Below are 13,408 nucleotides of genomic sequence, written 5' to 3'. Positions count from 1 at the left end.
GTAAGTGGATATCATATAAATATTTGGTGATCGATTAAAAGAATTAGTGCATGCATGAATGCAACTGGCAGTATTCTAGGACAAATAACACACACACACCCTTCCACCCACACACACAAATTTGAGACTATCTTTTCATTATGGGTTGAATCTGAATAGAGGCTAATCATGCAAAATAAATGAAAAATGATGTAATATATTTAGGCCATGATTACATGGTCTACATTTCCAAGGAAAGCCCTGGTATTCATCAGACAAATGTGGCCTCAGGCTTAAAAGTAAATGCCAAAGTAAGCCAGAAGTGTGCCATAGATTTTACTGGCCTCCTCTGTCCTTCTCCCAGAGGAGTAAAATATATAGACTTGTGTTTTCTCAGTTTTAACTTTAGGGCTGACATCCATCACTGCTCTTAGATGGCTTAGGGAGAGGAACAAAGGCACACCATCTCTTTTCTCTTTCCTCCTAGCTGCCTGTGCTTTGCACTTTTGTTAAGTCATTTTGGTCTAGGTGTGATAGATTCTAGTTTGGCTATCATACCATCATCAATGAGATGGTGCTAAATAAGTCATCCACAGGGCTGTCCCCAAGCCCTGCCATCCTTCTTCCCTTTCCTCACATATGGGAATGACTATGGAGGGATTTATGCGGAGATGCCTTTGGGCTTCACAATCAGCACTGAAGTGTACATTTGCAATGTAGGATTTGTCCAATATTATCAAAACTCACCAACCCTGACAGAATATGGCTTCTACTTATAGCTGAAGTTTATTTTAATTCTAAGAGTATAAATAGAAAATGAACAGGAAAAGAGCCAAGATTCTTTCTTTCTTTCTCTTTCTTTCTTTCTTTCCTTCCTTCCTTCCTTCCTTCCTTCCTTCCTTCCTTCCTTCCTTCCTTCCTTCCTTCCTTCCTTCCTTCCTTCCTTTCTCTCTCTCTTTCTTTCTTTCTTTGCTTAGAGGCTTACAGCTCTGATACTGATGTTTGATAAACAGAGATGCCAATGGAAAAAGAATCAAATAATGGATGTAAAATCCATCATTAACACACAACCATATGAAATTATTCACTTTATCATCCTGTCCTAAACATGTCCAAGTAAACCCTGGGCTTGTAAGAGTGATTGTTGACAAGTAGTAGAAAACAATTAGGAAAGGCTTTTTTTCCTTTTATTTCTCCAATAGTGAGTTGGAAACACTGTCAATGACATAACCCATAAACATTCCCCCAGATTCCTTACTAATATAATCCTGATTTTATTCATTACGGCAATGTATTCAGCCCCAACATCCCTCACAGCAAAGCATACCATTAGATGTTCAATGAGATGAACTGGAGCTTCCTGGGAAAACATTTTCTTTTCTAATAAAAAGTTCAGGTGTAGCTGGCACCTGTCTTCCCTCTTACACTTACTTTAAACATGAACATGATGTCTGAGGTTATGATAATGACATGGCATGAGAATGACATCAACATGGTAAGCATAGCAGAAGGAACAAGCTTATGCTCCAGATGACATCAATGTATGTCTGAAATCAACGTCTGTGAACATCTACCTCTTATTCCTTCAGGAAAAATAAACAAATAAAAGAAACTAAAAAAAACCTTGTTTGCCTCAGCCATAATTTTTCTGTTACCTGCAGGATAATACAAACTAAGTGAAAGATAAGATACAGTTCCTGACAATGGCACTGGACTTGAAATAGTCAATAATATAGTTCTTTAAAATGGCACGTGGGTATGAATTTCAGTCCACAAGTTCGGGTGTGCAAATAATATGATTGTTGTTTTATTCCACCAGCAGACTAAAAAACTAATTCAGCCTTTCCCAGTGTTCCTCCCAATCAAGTTTATCATACAGTTTCAGAGTCCTATGCGTTGGGTCGAGGAATAAGGGAAGCTCCCTGAGTCCTCATTCATACAGGTTGAATGGAAATGTCATTGTGCCCATCAAATGGCCTCAAGTCCAGGGGAGTTCTGCTGCTTCTATAGCCACTGAAGGTCCACAAATTTTTGTGAGATTGCCTATGACTCTATTTCCTCAGATTTATACCACAGTTGTTCTTTTTTAGAGTCTTGACATGTCCCTGGTGGTGCTTCTAAGAAGAAAGATGTTTGATGCTAGCTCTCTTTTTCCATATGAAACCTACAGAGCTCTAGCAGCCTCCTGCTCTCCCTCTTTCCTTCTTTCCCAACTTCTCCCTGGGAAGATGTTTCCAGTTGGTAGAAATCCTCCTTGCCAGCCTCATCAAGGGACTCTATGTCTAGGGATCCCATTCTTTCTTCCTTGTACCTCATCCACTGAAACACAGCTCCTTCAGTTTTCCTAGGCTTTAGAAAAAAAGCCAAAGTGTTTTGTGCTCTTCTGGTTTCCATTCTTGCCTCAGCCCTCCCCTGAGGCGATGAAGCATGGATCGAGCACATTGCCTGAATAGATGACAGAAAAACAGGAAGTTATGGAGAGGAATTAAAGCAGTAACAACAACAAAACGATTGCTATTTAATATATGGATACATGGTGAGAGGTGGAGGGTGGGTTATACCTCCTAATGGTGCTGAGCATCTGGCCGTTTCTAAGCTGGTCCAAACAAACTCTAATTAAGCCAGTCCCTGGGTACCCTGCGTGCCCTGGATAGTTTTTGTACCCAAGGTTGTCTATCATGCAGCCTTCAGGGCTATTGATGGGATGGTAGAGAGTGTGACAAATAGGATAAAAGCCTTGTTTAAGGAATTACAATAAGTAGGATGTGTTCTTCTAATTAGTTACCATTTTGTAAGTCAAAATATGCCCATCCCTATCTTAGACGCTCATGAGAAGGGGAGGGTGGTAACAGTGAGGAGATTAAAAAAGAGTGAATGACCCAGCCCCTGTTTTGATTTTTCCACTTCCATACAAAATGAAACAGCTGGAAGATAACACAAAACAACGCTTGATCAGGTGAAGCAATTAATTTGTACTTGTGTGTGTGTGTGCATGTGTCTACACACACACATATTTCATAGTTTATAGCTCATGGCTGCATGGATCCAAATTTATCCCCTTCTTTCCATCTTGAATGCCAACACTCTAAACTCGACCATGATTCTTTCTTACTTTAGTTACTGCAACAGCCGTCCTCCCTCAATATGGTAATTTCTAGATTTAAAGTCTAAAATACTCTCATCATATTGAAACCAGAACGCTCTATTGCAAACACAAATCTGAAAATATCACCTGCCTACACAATTCTCTTTAAAAACATTCTCATACTTCAAAGAGTAAATTTCCCAGTTCAAGAGGCCAGAAGTCCCAAATCAAGGTGTCAGCCAGGTTGATTCCTTCTGAGGGCTCTGAGGGAGAATCTGTTCTCTGCCTGTCTTGCTTCTGGTGGCTGCCTGCATCTTTGCTGTTCTTCATTTAGATGAAGTCTAAATGGCTTCAAGGTCTATAAGGCCATGCTCACCACCCACCGTCTCCACTCTGATGCATTCCACAGTTTTCACACAGACCCTCTTGTTCCTTCCAGGTGTCTCTAGGCCTCCATAAGCCTCCCACTTGCTGTTTCCTCTTTTGCCATTTTAATCCTAATCATTTTCCCATCTCAGCTAGAAACTGACCTCACCTGAAGAATGGAATATTTTGTTGCCTCCCCAGCATCCACCCCTCCTACCCTCTACCCCAGACTCATACCTGATGAAGTTTTGCTTTTGTTCAAGTGTCCACCTTGCTCCCATAGGGCCCATGTCCTCACTGAAGGACCCCTCCAAGCTCCTGACATGGCCTGATCTTAAAACAGCCGTACTATCTGTCTTTCCAGTGAACCATGCAGGAAGCCAGGCTCAAGTGGATTATTCACAGTATTCTCTTAGCCAAGGGTATTGTTTGGGAGGCAAGCATGTTACTTAATTGGGGCTAATGGAAACAATGTGAAGTTTGTGAAAGGTATCTGGGAATATTTTCTTCCTTCTAAAGAAATAGGCATGGAAATAGATACCTCTTTCTTCCCCTCCATGTTCTGTGTAGGCGTAAAGCTACAAACTGCCACAGTCATTTACCCTGTATGAGAATAATGCTGTCACGCAGAGGGGAACAAACAACTGAGTGTGGAAGGAAGAAATGGAAAAGCATCCATCGAGTTAAGCTAACCCTGAACTCTACCTATACTTTGGACTTCCAATTATAGGCTCTGTATTAGTTTCCCAGGGCTGCTGTAACAAATTACCACACACTGTGTGCCTTAACACAACAGAAAGAGTAAATTTCCCAGTTCAAGGGGCCAGAAGTCCCAAATCAAGGTGTCAGCCAGGTTGATTCCTTCTGAGGGCTCTGAGGGCTCTGAGGGAGAATCTGTTCTCTGCCTCTCTTGCTTCTGGTGGCTGCCTGCATCTTTGGTGTTCTCTGGCTTGGAGTTGTTGCCCTCCAGTCTCTGCTCCCATTTTCATGTGGCCTTCTTCACTCCATGTGTATCTCCTGGGGGTCTTTGTCTTCAAATCTCTCCCTCCTTACAAGGACACCAATTATTGGATTTAGGGTCAATAAGGAGAGAGAGAGAGTGTATGGGGAGGGGGGTAGAGAGGGAACAGGGGGAAAGGAAGAGAGAGAATCCCAAGCAGGCCCCACACCCAGCATGGAGCCCATCACAGGGCTCATCTCACAACCCTGAGATCATGGCCTAAGCTGAAATCAAGAGGCAGCCGCTCAACCAGACTGAGCCATCCAGGTGCCCTTATTTCTTATTTTTAAAAACATTTTCCATCATGGTTTCTATTATTTGCTGCTAATGGTATCCTAGTCATTACTCTTCTCCTTTCCTTGCCTTCCAAATTTCAGGCACCCTTTCTTATATTCTTGCAAAATCTGGCTTACTCCATCCTTGAATTTCATTCACTGTGCTCTGGTTGCTTCTGAATTATTTTTCATTAGTCCTTGCAGACAGTTGGCTAACTCCCTTTGCCTGTCTCAACACTTAGCAGGGAATGTGACACATATTTTGTGCTCTCTAAGTATTTGTTGAATGAATAAATTAAATAGAATTTGAGAAATATATGAAAGTAAGAGATACTTTTAAATCATCCAAAATATTACTACCCATGTAAAAATACTGCAAATGTATTTTTGTAAATCTTCCTAGCATTTTTGTGTAAAGGTTTTTCATTCCATAATTATCATGTTGATATAAAATTGTGTGCCCTGCTTTTTGCACTTTATGTAACAAACATTTTTCTATGTTATTACAGTTTTGATAAATTTTTTAAATAGTCATGCAAATTCCATTGAATGATTATACAAGAATGTACATGAACATTCCCTGAAGATGGGGCATTTAGTATATTTTTGTCCTTTTTAAGATTTTCTTAAATTTATCATTCTTTATACATAAATATTTTCCTAATATCTAAGAATATTTCTTTAGCATTAATATAAAACTTGGTTAAATTAAATCTCCAGGCCCCTGAAGGGACGTAGAAATTCAGAGAAAGGAGAGATCTATTTTATGAACTGGAAAAATTGGGAAGGTTCCCACAAAGCTGAAGGAAAACGAATCAGATTAGAAAGCAAGCCGACCATGGACAGTCAAGAAGAGTGAAGCAGAGAGAGAGGCTGGCTTCCCTCCTCACAGCCTCATTTCTCACCGTGGAATGGGACTCTCATTTGTCAGGCATGGTGTCAGAACTCTGGCTTCCTAGGTTTTATCTGACTCCCAAGAAATTAAAAAGAGACAAACTCAGGTGTAAGAAATAAGGACAGAATGTACCACAATTTTCTCTTCCTGGCATCCCTCTGTTGGATGCATTTACAATAACATACATATTTAGCTTGTTCTGGGGATATAATCACAAGTAACCTATAAATAAGCCATTGAAATGCAATCCCAGGTAAGTCTTTGGTGAGAAGAATTCATAGATAAAGCTTTACATTCTCATAATAAACAAAGTTATTAAGTGGATTAAATACAAAACAATGTAGTTTGGGCTTTTTCTCAAAGGAAGAGTAGAAAACAAAAAAAAAGTGCCTCATTTGATAGTATTATTTATTTCTAAACATTTTAAATGTTTGTATTTTCAGCTACACTGTCTGCTTTCCATCTGTAAACCAGTCATGGCTGCTAAGGAGGGCTATAGAGGAACGAATTCAGTACTAAAGAGTGGCAAGCGGTTCTCGTTGAGCTCTGCCACTTCCCTGCTTTGTGATTTAGAACAAAACGTGTGGTAGCTTTTTTCCCTCAGGATTTGGCTCCCCCATTCACAGATTGAAATGATTGGACATGATAATTCTTTAAATGCATTGCCCTCTAAGAATCTTTGGTTCCAAGCATGCATGATGTAAAGCTAGACAACAAATTTAAATTAGTTGAATATTGATTCTATCCTGGCAGTAAGTTAATAAACCATAGCTGCAAAGAGTTAATTTTGAAGAGTAAACTTCCATTCAATTCACTGAAGTAGCCTGGGTTGTTGGCAGTCAGAGAAATGAAAGCTGAAATTGTTTACAAGAAAAAAATCCAGCATCCTTGAAAGTTTTCCATGGTTTATCCTAAAGAAAAAAAAAAAAAGTCTTTCTGAAATTCAGAGATTTCTTCCAAAATGGAAATAATTTGGACCCAACTGTATATGATTACATTTCATCTGTCAGAAGTAAAATGTTGAGGAAGGTTTGCAAATACTTCTTACGAATATCGTAGAAATTAAAAGGCAGTTGGCATCATGGCAACAGAGAACAAAAAGGAAAGCAATGATATTTGTATTAATAAATTCCTCCCCCTCATTCACACATAATCTGAGCTCTACTGATTTTAGTGTACTGAACTAAAGTATTTTACCATGAAATTTTTGTTGTACCTCTAAGACTTTAAGGGAAAATGGACTCTCCAGGATTACAACTCTTCTATAAAAGAGGACACCAGGAGTAAGGTTGCTATACTTCCAAGAGTCTGCATTGGCAGATGGCTTGCTATGTGTATGTTGCCACATAGTTTTAGTTTTCTCTTCTTCGGTCTCTCAGTGGTGAAATTTAGAGAACTGACTGTTACAAATGAGTTTAAAATATCTGAGAGCACGATGCTACTAACACTTTACAGATATTGAGGGCCTTGAGTACATAAATGGCATCCAACACTACCAAAATGCTGGGAATTACTTTAGATAGCTGGTTATGATTTAGCATCCTGGAAAATGCTAATACCTGTCCTACAGGCCATCAGGTAGACTCTATAATTTTATTAAGAAGTTAATGGTTAGTGCGGGAAAAAGATGTCAGAAGTTAACTGTCCCTTATCTGCTGTTGTTCAGTCAGATGCCATTCTCTATTTTGCGATTAACCCCAATTCTGTCCCCTCCCCTTGAGCTGCAAAGCTTTATGTATTAGTGAGATAAACAGGGCCAAGGCCAGCCTTTGGAGGATATTGGGAGACTGAGTTCTAATTGCAAAATGACTACTTGTAAGTAGTGAGCAAATTCTTCAACATTTTTGGACCTCAGTCCCCTGTTCAGCAAAATGGGGATACTGACAATCTCACATGGATTCTGTGAGGATTAATTGAAGCAATGCATGTGTAACATCTAGCACAGTGTCAGAAGCATATCCAGGAAGCAAGGCCTTGTCTGAGTCCCCGCCCAAGGCTTTCTCCTCTGTCCTTCATTGTAATGTCTGAAGTTCAGCAAACTCAGTCACAAGCAAGGTCACTTGAGCAATGATGATCATAAACAGGACAAATTCAGTGAGAGATCTTTGAGTTCATTGATTTTGTGACTTAATCTTATATATAAAATTGGGGCAGAAACGCAGTTCATTGGAATAAAGTAAGGCAGATTTCAATAACGGGACCTGGAACTGGATCCACACATTAGTATGTAGGGAATAGCAAACCAGGGAAATGGACTATAATCGACAGGCAATGGAACATTTGCTAACTACTCTCCTCCAGTGGCAGTCTGGATTCCTCTCTCATTTATACTGGAGTTTGCATGATACCAGCTTGCTATAAAATAGCCCATCTTCAAGAATAAAAAGCAAGTAAAAAATTAAAAAGCAGAGCAAAACAAACATTCAAAATAAAACATAACCTCACTTGATCCTACAACCCCTCCAGCTACTATCTACTTCCTCATTTCCTCTTTATAACAAAATCCCCCAACAGAATTATAAATACTCACTACTTCACTTCCTCATCTTTCACCTTCAATTAATATTTTATCCCAAACAATTCAACAAAACAAGTCAGAGTCCATCAAGATGGTGAGGACATTACCAGGATGGGATAAAAATCCTCAGACTTCATATTGAAACAAGATGTACCGGTGAAATGGCCAGGGTCCAACTAAATGATTTGTCTGCTATTAGGAAAGTAGACAAATATTCTGGTACACTGACCTTATATTTACTTTAAATACTCTCTATAAGATTTCTAAGTATAAGAAACTCTACCTAATAATATTTGAAAGAAAAATTGTAAAATACACATGTAATGTATTGCATACATGTCTTATGTAGATGATTCCAGCTAATAATCCCCAAATCAATGGATGTTCTTCCAATGATTTCTTTCCTCCCGATCATGCAATCTTAGCCCAATAAACAACAGGAGGAAAAATGCCAGTCCAGTCATGCTTACATTCACTATGCTTTGAAATCTGTGTCAAATAATAAGAATTGATTGATTTGATGAGATTAGTATAAATAAGCTTTTCTAGAAACCTGCATTTTAACCTAGGGGAATCAGGGTTCTGGAGTCAAATGCTCACTTGGTAGAGATTTACCTTTGTGTTCAAGATCAAACTTAATTCAAAAATGTCTCATTTCCCCACAATTGATTCTAATGCCATTGCCTATTGGGAGTTCAAACCAAAGCTGAACTCTAGTTCCCTAGAAATAGAAGGGGCAGGTAGGAACCACCAGATGAACAGCTTTGCTTATTGTATAATATCACACCTTTAAATCATGAAAATTCTAGGGATAATGAAAGGGTTAGGAAGTTTTAAAAAATGCAGGTCATGTGGAATGACAAGGGAGTAGTTGAAAAAACTCTCACATCACTTGCTGTTTATATATAAGATCAGATATATAATCATGTGTCCTGTATTTGAAAGAATGCAGGATTCTGTTTGCATTTTGAATAGCTTGGATCCCTAAGTACTGCACTAAACCTAGAAGGAAACCGTCCAACTGCCATTTACATTCAGCCAGAGATATTTGGGGTGGAGACGAGCACTTAGCTTTGAGAACATGCTTCAAAACCATACCACCAGCTGCTTACATGTCTCTTCCCTGAGCATGCCCACCATTCCCTCCTAATAAGGTACAGGAGGAAGATGCTATTAAGCATGGGGCTCTGTGGGTTCTGAGACCAGACATAATTTCTTGCGAGATCATTTTGGTCTTAAAGATAGGAGCCAAAGGATTCAAATCCTTTCCTTGAACATTCCCACATGATTTACAAGGTTTTCCTAATTGGGGTTTTAAAACCATAGAATCCCTGTGCTGACTTCCAGACTCCTCCTCTGGAGAGCTAGTATATTATGGGAATAAGAAGTAGTGTGTGACTTCCCTGGATGATGGAGCTAGAGGCCACTTGTTCTTTTCTGGAGACCATGAGTTGCTTCCAGATGAGGCTAGTTGGGGCTGTCAAGTGACCAAGTTTTCAGGTTATGATGGTGAAACTTTGCATAGATGAGGACAATCCTTTGCCTCTCAATTTCCAGAAACTTTTCCCTATTTTTTTCCTGTACATAATAACACCTATTTTAGTACAACCTAAGATTATTTCCAGCATCAAACACAACTTTTGAAATATTGGAGTTCTTTCCAGAGCCTCTAAGAGTAGAACAAAGTGCTAAACATTACATATGATAGAATGCTTTGGACTTTGTGATGTAGAAGAGGCCTGAAGAGAGAGAGCACCACAGTTAGGTTTCTTCCTTTCTGCTATGAACTGAATTATGTCCTCCCAAGGTTTATGTTTAAGCCCTAAAACTCAGTGTGATTATATTAGAGGATGAAGCCTATAAGGAGATACTTGAGGTTAAATGAGATCATAGGGGTGGAGCCCTGACCCACTAGGATCAGTGTTCTTATAAGAAGAGACACTAGACAGCCTGCTCCCGATCTCTGCCTTGTGAGGACATGGCCAGAAGGGGGCCATCTGCAAGTCAGGAAAAGAGCCTTCAGCAGATACTGAATCAGCCGGCGCCCTGAATCTTTGACTCTGCAGCGTTCAGATCTGTGAGAAAATAAATGTCTTTAGTATAAGCTTCCCAGTTTGCGGTAGTTTGTTATGGCAGCCCCGGGTAGATTACGTATTCTCTCTCAACCTTCACTGTCAGTTGCCAAATATTATTTTTGCTGGTTAAGACCTTTCACTAGTATTTGCATAAATTTATGTAATTGCCCGTTAATTGGGCTTCCTCTAAAGTCTCTGTTTCCAATATGAAACCAGCATTTGCTCTAATCTGTATCTCTTGTTACCTTCAGGCCCCTAGTCTCCCAGACACTTCGACTTAAAAGATACGGAGACAGTCCTGTAGAGTCTGATTGTCATCAGATTTCAATTTTTTTTCAAACAAAAATGTAAGGCCCTCTATCAAAGACTTACAATGTTCTGCATAGCCTGAAGAAATATTTGGGTTTTCTCTTTTAAGGATTTATCTATTTATTTATTTTTTAGAGAGAGAGAGAGCTTGCACAAGCTGGGGGAGGGGCAGAGAGAGAGAGAGAGAGAATCCCAAGTGGATCGATGTGGGGGCTTGATCCCATGACCCTGAGATCATGACCTGAACCGAAACCAAGAGTTGGATGCTTAACTGACTGAGCCACCCAGGTGCCCCAACCTGTAGAAATATTTGAGTTCCCTTAATCGGACATGCAAAGTTTGCCCCATCTTTCTTCAGCCTTCCTTTCCATATGGCCAGTAGTATATCTCTATCCCACAACCACACACTCTACAACGTAATAACACCTGCTTTCCTACCTTCATTCCTTTGGTCAACTGTCCCTTTAGTGTTGATGTTCTTGGCATCACAACAGATATAATATCTATATTGTTTCTCTTTTCAACTTAATTTTAAAATTTTGGAGAAATGGGGCCATCAACTTTAAACAGATATACAAATAGAGATAATCCAGTCATAAAGACAACTAGTGCAAGAAACCCATGTATGAGATGGGGAAGGAAGAGCAGAGGAGTGCATGCAGGAGAAGGAGGGAGACGGGGAAAGTATTTAGGTCAGAAAAAAAAGATAGCCTTAACAGACCAAGGATTTTTACTAATTACTCATGAAGATTTGGAAATACTATGAAAACAGCAGGGGAAATGAAAATCAGGTTATTATTGCATCATAAGCATAAAGGTAGCTATAGCGAAACCATTACATAATTCACATTTCAAAATATTTTTTAAGTCATTCTGGGAAAAAAATTCTTATGAAGTTACAGAGAAAACAAACAAATGAAACAAAAGACTTCTAGCTCTTGTTATTGGTATATTTGGAGGCCCAAGGAAACCATGCATGACAACCACAATGAAGATGTTGACACTCTCAGTGGACAGACCAAAGAGAAAACTTACTCTATCCAGGCCTGGATTGTTCTTATAACAAGGGACTGTGAAAGAAGCTCCCTTCTAGGTTAGTGGCACTTTTCCCCATCACCGTAACACAGCCTAAAGCTGTGGATTTAGAGTCACCTTGCGAGCATTTTACAGATGAGAGTAAAGAGAACACATTCTTAAGCTGCCAAACATTTCTGAGTGCTAATATCCAATCCACACCAGGGCCAGGAGGAGGCAACCAGGAGACTCTGGTCCTCAGAAGGGTATAAAGGGATCTTGAAGGTAGCTGCCCTTCATCTTTTTCTAGAAAACAGAATTCAATGACCACCTTTCTGTTTTTGCTATTGTAGTGGATAGGTGTGGGCTTTCATTGTTTTCCTCTTTTACAGTGTGAAGTTCAGTGATATACAGATAGAGTTTTTGTTTTGTTTTGTCTTTTTTGAATGCCTTACTTAATCAAAAAAAGCAAAATAGTTACTCTGCCTAATCATTTAATTTCATATACCAAATAATCAATTTTTCTTCTCCCATCAAGCTGTATGTTAGTATCTCTCATGGTGACCACAAAAGCCAGGCACCTACTTTCAGGGATCCAGAGAGCAAACATTTCATAGTTTGCCAGTGCCATTTCAGATGATGATGACATTTGATAAAATTTTCCAGTAATTTGACAAATTGCCTTTTATAATTAAGTCTAACCAATATGGAATTTGTATTCTTAATCAGACTTATGACCTTACTATTATTGTAATGGAAATAGTTTCAGCCACTTCCAGCTAATGAAATCAGTCTTATACCTTTGACAATTTCTTACATCTGCATCCATAACCTCAAGCCCGGGGACCATCCTCCATGCAGCAAAAACGCTCACTACTGGGAAGAAATTCACTTTAGCTGTGCATCTGATCTTAATTGGCCAGGCATCTGTGAAGGACACATTTAGCACTGATCATTGAAGAGAAGGGTAGATTCGACCACTTATAAGCAAAGTGGAAGGAACAGAGAGATTGCCTCCCCCACTTGAGATAAGGAAAGTATATGATATATTAGCATGTAAAATGAATTATAGCAGAACCTAATAATCTTTCCCAAATGATTGATCATACAGTTCGATTAAAACTAACATGTCTGTGCTGGCCAACATTCTGAGCTGTTTCACCAACATTTTTTCTTGGAATGAAATCCAGTGAAAGAAAGTACTATATCCGTCTCCTTTAGAGTAAATCATACCTACCTCTTATAATGACCAAGAGCCATTATGGGAATGACAGACTTATTTCTACCCTGGCTGCCATCCTTACCTATAGTTAAAGTAGGCTGTCATATAGGAGATATTTTCAAGGCAGCCCAAAAGGCTTCTCTGGAATAAAAAAAATATTTTCTTCACTGACTATCAAGGTGACCAAAATGCCACTGCCTATCCAGCAGACCATTCATTCTTCATTCATTCATCAAACAGTACTAAGTACCTAGTATATGCCAAGTCCAGCTAGGATTAAAGAAAGAAACACAGATTACATTCCCACCAACAGTGCACGAGGGTTCCCCTTTCTCCACATCCTATCAACACTTGTTATGTTGTATATTTAATAATAGTTGTTCTGACAGGTGTGAGGTGAAATCTCATTGTGACTTTGATTTGCATAAGTCAACCTAAGTGTCCATCAAGAGATGAGTAGATAATGAAGATGTGATACACACACACACAATAGAAAATTATTCAGCCATACAAAGAATGAGATCTTACCATTTGTGATTTGTGACAATACAGATGGAACTTGAAGGCATTATGTTCGGTGAAATAAGTCAGACAGAGAAAGACAAACACTGTATGATCTCTCTCATATGTGGAACCTAATATATATATATATATATATATATATATATAG

This window comes from Callorhinus ursinus, unplaced genomic scaffold, assembly GCF_003265705.2.
Source record: "Callorhinus ursinus isolate GAN/ISIS: 27379988/994484 unplaced genomic scaffold, GSC_fseal_2.0 scaffold8, whole genome shotgun sequence".
Taxonomy (NCBI): Eukaryota; Metazoa; Chordata; class Mammalia; order Carnivora; family Otariidae; genus Callorhinus; species Callorhinus ursinus.
This window is presented reverse-complemented; position numbering follows the sequence as displayed.